The following is a 6548-nucleotide window of genomic DNA, read 5'->3' on the forward strand; positions in this document are numbered from 1 at the left end:
TTTGAATATAGTTTAAACACTGAGTGGATTAACAACAGACGAAGGCAAAGCATAATTGAATGGAAAAAAAAATAACTTTTACCTTGTTAAGCTGAGCTCTGTGGCTTTGGAAGTGAACAACAGCAAAAAATAAAAAAAACCCTTCAAGATAAGAGTGAAAATTGGCAGTCGGAGGCTGGTGACGCAGAAGAAAGAAAAGAGAGTTGCCGTGTATATATGCCCATAAACTGCAGAACCTTGAATGAACTGAGCTGAGTGGGGGCATAGTAGGAAGAATTCAGCTTGTGAAAATTGAACGCCGTAAAAATAATTGCCTTCAAAGATATCTGGAGTAAAGACATATTGTTTTGAATTTCTGTGGTTGCGGTTTCTTCATGCAGCTCAAAAAACTGCGAGATTAGACACGAGATCAGTCTAAGCTGTGACAGGAAGTGAAACTAAAAGGGGCTGGACAATAAATCAGAGCCTATAAGGATAACAAGAGCTGTGACATCCGACCTTTGAACTAGGAAGGAATTGAGTCCAAGATTCAGACCAAGAAAGACGAAGAGAGACCTCTCTAGGCTGGAACTGTACCATAGAGAAATAACGATTGCCATTTTAAAAGGGAGAAAAACTGCCAAAATTGTTAAAATTCAATATCTTTGCTCAGGAAGAAGGGAGAAAAACGAAACTAGTCTCATCTGAAAGAACTGGCTCTAAGCTATTGGATTGGATGCCAAACTTTATGTGGGGATTTTTTTAAGGTTTGGTGATTTTTTTATATGTCAGTAGAAAGAATAACACGTGCAAGGGCCCAATCATTTGACAAGATGCAGTCTCAATTTGACGCTCTGGAGGCAAAAATGTTAAAAGCTATGGACAAATTGCATTTGGCAATAAAAAAAGATATTAAAAAAGAAGTTGGAGACCTTAGGAAGGAGATAGAGAGTTTTAAGGAAGAGACTCAAAATAAAGTGAAAGAGGTAGAGATGAAAGTGGATATACAGGCCTCTGCCTTGCTAAAAATCCAAGAAAAGGTCATAATACACGACTGTAAGTTGCTGGAGTCACAAGTGCGTCTAAGAGGGGTACCTGAAAAAGAAGAGACAGATTTAAAAGGCTATATGGTGGATATCATCACTGAGTACATAGAAGAAGACCCTGACAGATTTAAGAGTATGTTGGAGGGTGCCTATAGAGTCAACTCAGTTTATGCGAAAAATAAAGGCCTGCCAAGAGACATCGTCATAAGATTAAGATCAAAAGAGGTGGCAGAGAAAATCTTGAGGAAAGGGTACCAAAAAGCCTGGGCAATAGAAGGGAGCAGAATTAAAATAATGAAAGAGCTACCAAGAGAAGTGATCAGCGATAGGAAAAAGTACAAGAAGCTAACCGATCAGTTGCGTGCAGAGGGCACAAGATATAGATGGATAATACCAGAGGGTCTTGGATTTGAACAAAATGGCAAAAGGATTACAATAAGATGCGAACAAGAGATGCATAGCTTTTTTGAAGAAAATAAAGAACCAACATCATAATGGAGTACAAATTACTATCTTGGAATATAAATGGACTAAATTCACCACAGAAAAGAAGGAGAACATTTCATTGGATTAAAAAGCAAAAATGTAATATAATTTGTTTACAGGAAGTTCATATACAACGCAAAGACAGTAAATTTTTGTGGAATAGAAATTTGGGGTTGGAATTTTTTTCACTAGCAGAGCAAAAGAAAAGAGGGGTGGTTTTTTACATTAAAGAACAACTTGACCCAAAATTAATCTTTAAAGATAAAGAAGGAAGATATATTGCTGTTGAGGTGACGATAGAGGCGAAAAAAACGTTACTACTAGGACTTTATGCACCCAATGGAGCGAAAGACAAATTCTTTAAAGACATAAATCAACAAATGGACGAAGAGACCTATGACCAGGTATTGATGATGGGCGATTTTAATGGGACAATACAAAATAACCTTGACAGATCAAGTCCAAAGAAGAATGATAAAGAAGGGAAGCTGCCCAATTCTTTTTTTGAGTCGATTAAACAGGAAAATCTAGAAGACATTTGGAGAAAGTTCAACCCTGAGGTAAGAGACTATACATTTTTCTCAGCAAGGCATAATTCTTTTTCCAGAATTGACATGTTGTGGGGTTCCCAAGGCTTGGGCCTCATAACAAAAAAAATTGAGATTCTCCCAAAGGTTTGGGCGGACCATAATCCAATATGCTGGTCCACAAAATTGCAAAGAAAATCAAGAAGATGGAGAATTAATGAGGATTTACTACAAAATAAAGACACTGTGTCATTTTTAGAAAAGGAGACTGCAGCATTCTTCCAAATAAATGAAACGGATGATATGGAGTATCAAACAGTATGGGACACTTATAAAGCAGTAATGAGGGGTATATTAATTACATTGAATAATAAAGACAAAAGAGCAAGAGAAGAAAGGCTGTCAGCACTGCAAAATGAAATAAATAAAAAAGAAAAGGACTTAAAAAAAAGACCAGGGAAGAAAAAATTAATAAAAGAAATTACGATATTACAATCCCAAGTTAAACATTTGCTGAATAAAGAACTAGAATGGAATTTAAAAAATTTGAAACAGAAATCGTTTGAAAGTGCAAACAAACCTGGTAAATACCTGGCCTGGCAATTAAAAAGAAAGAAGGAAAATAAGACTATAAATAAAATCATGGTAAATGGGAAAACAGTAGTGGACCAAGAAGGAATTAAAAGAGAATTCTTTAAATACTATGCAAATTTATTCAAGGGTGTGAACGTAAGTAAAGAAAAAGTGGAAGAGTATCTACGAAACATCCAGGTGGCACCTTTGACGGAATATATGAAAAAGATATTAAATGACCCAATAGAGAAAATTGAAATAGAAGCAGCAATAAAAGCAATGCAAGAGGGTAAAGCTCCAGGGCCAGATGGATTTACATCAAAATTTTACAAATCTCTTAAGGATGAATTAACACCCAAACTGCTGAAGTTGTTAAACACGATAAGAGAAGAAGGGAAAATCCCAAAGACCTGGAGGGAAGCTGTAATCTCTTTGATTCCTAAGGAAGATAAAGATAGCACAAACGTGAAAAATTATAGACCAATCTCATTGTTGAATAATGACTATAAGATCTATACAAGAATCTTAGCAGAGCGACTGAAACAATACCTGACCAACTTTATAAACAAAGACCAAGCGGGATTTCTTCCTAAAAGACAAATAAGGGACAATGTAAGAGCTGTTATTAATGTCGTGGAATACTATGAAAAGCACCCGGAAAAAGAAGTGGCCTTATTTTTTGTTGACGCAGAGAAAGCCTTTGACAACTTAAATTGGGACTTTATGTTTGCGGTAATGGAAAAAATTAATTTAGGAGAACAATTTATAAAAATGACAAGAGCAATATATACAGATCAGCATGCAAAATTGTGTATAAATGCAGACCTTACCAAAGAATTGAAAGTGAGTAAAGGAACAAGGCAAGGATGCCCGCTATCACCATTGTTGTTTATAATGACTCTTGAAATTCTGTTACAACAAATTCAAAAAGATGAAAAAATAGAAGGTCTAAAAATTAGAAGATTCTCTTATAAATACAAAGCTTTTGCAGACGATATAGTGTTCATAATGGAGAATCCGGTTCAAGTGTCACCACTGCTGTTAGCTAAGATAAAAGAGTACGGAGAACTAGCAGGATTATACATAAATAAGGAGAAATCGAAATTCCTCTGTAAAAACATGCAACCAAATAAAACAAAAGAACTACAAAAGGTGACAGGTTGTGAAGTCACAACCAAAGTTAGATACCTTGGAATAGAGATAACAACGAAGAACATTGATTTATTCAAAAACAATTATGAAAAACTGTGGTGTAAGATGGACAAAGATTTGATGAAATGGAATAAACTCAACTTGTCCTTACTGGGCAGGATAGCTGCAATCAAAATGAATATTCTGCCAAGGATAATGTATTTGTTTCAAACCATCCCGATTGTAAAAGAAGCAAAACAATTCAACAAATGGCAAAGGAAAATTTCTGATTTCATTTGGGCCGGAAAGAAACCAAGGATAAAGATGAAGATCCTAACGGATGCCAAAGAGAGAGGAGGTTTTCAACTTCCCGATCTAAGACTATATCACGATGCAGTTTGTTTGACATGGATAAAAGATTGGATAATGCTGTTAGATAAAAAACCTTTGTGGTTAGAAGCTCACGGAAACAGATTCGGCTGGCATGCATACATGTACTATGGGAAGAATAAAATGGATGGTTTTTTCTCTCACCACTATGTCAGAAATACATTACTAAATACTTGGATAAAATACAAGAAATACGGGGACGAGAGAAAACCACTATGGATAGTGCCAGCAGAAGTAATAAAAATAACAGCTGATTCCGAAGAAAAAAGAGAAATGTCATACAACCAACTGCTTAAGATTCAAGGAGACAAAATTGAATTAAAAACCTCAGAAGAGTTAAATAACAATTATGACTGGTTTCAAATGCAACAAATTAAAAGTTTGATGGAAAATGACATAAAATCAGAGGGAATTAGACGAGAACAAACAGAACTGGAAAGGGTCCTGTTAGGTGACAATGAAAAATTGATATCAAAAGTATATAAGTTATTATTGAAATGGTCTACAGAAGAAGAAGTAGTAAAGTCTCAAATGGTCAAATGGGCAATTAATGTGAATAGAGAAATACAAATGGAAACATGGGAGCACCTCTGGAAGAACTCAATGAAGATATCAACTTGTCAAAGCATTAAGGAGAACTGTTTTAAAATGATGTATAGGTGGTATATGACTCCGAAAAAATTGGCTAAGATAAGTAAGAAAATGTCGGATAGATGTTGGAAATGTAAAAAACATGAAGGTTCTTTCTTCCATATGTGGTGGACATGTGAAAAAGCGAAAGAATTCTGGAAGATGATACAACAAGAAATCACCAAAATTTTGGGCTATGATTTTAAGAAAATTGCAGAGACGTTTTTACTTGGATTACAATTAGAAAAATACCCAAAAGAAGACAGGACTTTAATTTGGTACCTGTTATCAGCTGCTAGGACTTTGTACGCGCAGCTTTGGAAGCAAGAAAAAATACCAGAGAAATGGGAATGGACCATGAAAGTTTTATCGTGGTGTGAAATGGACAAATTAACCAGAACACTAAGAGACTATGATCTAGAGATATTCAAAAGGGAGTGGAGAAAATTTAAAGGATATATGGAGAAAACTTGGAAAGTAAAGAAATATTGGACAATTTTTTAGTTGTAAGAATATATATATGGAACTTTGTGCAGTCAGAAGTGCCTTTAGTATGGATTTGAACTTATAACCTCGGGGAAGTCAACATTGGAGGGAGGGGGGATGGAAATGTCATATGGGTTAATGTGAAAAAAGAAAAAAAAAATTAAGAAATAGAAAAGCTTTGTAACCATATGCTACCAATAAATTGTTTAAAATAATTACAGCTTGGGGCAAATGTTCCAGGAAGACACCTTCCGCAGATCTCAGCTCACAAACTCCAGACTGAGCAAAGTGTGGTCTAAGTTTTGGCTCAGGTTTGGACCCATCCCTACTCTACACTCAACCCACAAATCTCCAGAAGTCCCCAATCTTGAACTCACATCCCTGGCAAGGTGTCCTAAGACAGGTCAGACAGGCAAGCTATATAGCAGAGTGCAAAGCCCCGTCCAAACGGTCACAAGCCAGAGATGTTACGAGAAGGTATCCAGAGACGAAAGTCATGAGGTCCAAGGCTTATTCACAGTCTAGACGTTCCCCAAGCTGAAGTCAAAGTCCAAGAGCCAGTCCAGGGTCATACAGAGGTTAGAGCTTTGGTCAGTAAGTCGAGAAATCTGGCAACTTGTTTAGTTTAGTTTATTCTATTTATATCCCACCCTCCCCACTGAAGCAGGCTCAGTATGCTTATGCATATACACACACAGAGGTCCTAAAGCTGTTTTTTTTTTTTAGGTACTTCCTAATAATAATAATAAGATAATATTGGATTTATATCCTGCCCTCCACTCCGTATCATCTCAGAGTGGCTCACAATCTCCTTTACCTTCCTCCCCCACAACAGACACCCTGTGAGGCAGGTGGGGCTGAGAGAACTCTCCCAGAAGCTGCCCTTTCAAGGACAACTCTGCAAGAGTTCTGGCTGACCCAAGGCCATTCCAGCAGCTGCAAGTGGAGGAGTGGGGAATCAAACCTAGTTCTCCCAGATAAGAGTCCACACACTTCATCACCACACCAAACTAATAGAAATAAAGTGCACAATTGTATCATCTGAAAACCATCATACACACACACCCTGTCCATAGAAAAATTGTCTTCCACAGAACCAGTCCCTTGTGCCAAAAAGGTTGGGAGCCGCTGTGCTAAATCATTTCCATTTCTAAAGATTTCCCATTTCCTAAAATTAATAAGGAATGGGCACCATTGCCAGTACACACACGTTGCATAGAAATGCCGCGGACATTTGCATTTCATGGCATCTCTGCCCATTTTTTCCCCATTTTCTTCTGCTGTGGATATGATTCTGCTT

Source organism: Heteronotia binoei, chromosome 19 (assembly GCF_032191835.1).
Source record: "Heteronotia binoei isolate CCM8104 ecotype False Entrance Well chromosome 19, APGP_CSIRO_Hbin_v1, whole genome shotgun sequence".
NCBI classification, from domain to species: Eukaryota; Metazoa; Chordata; class Lepidosauria; order Squamata; family Gekkonidae; genus Heteronotia; species Heteronotia binoei.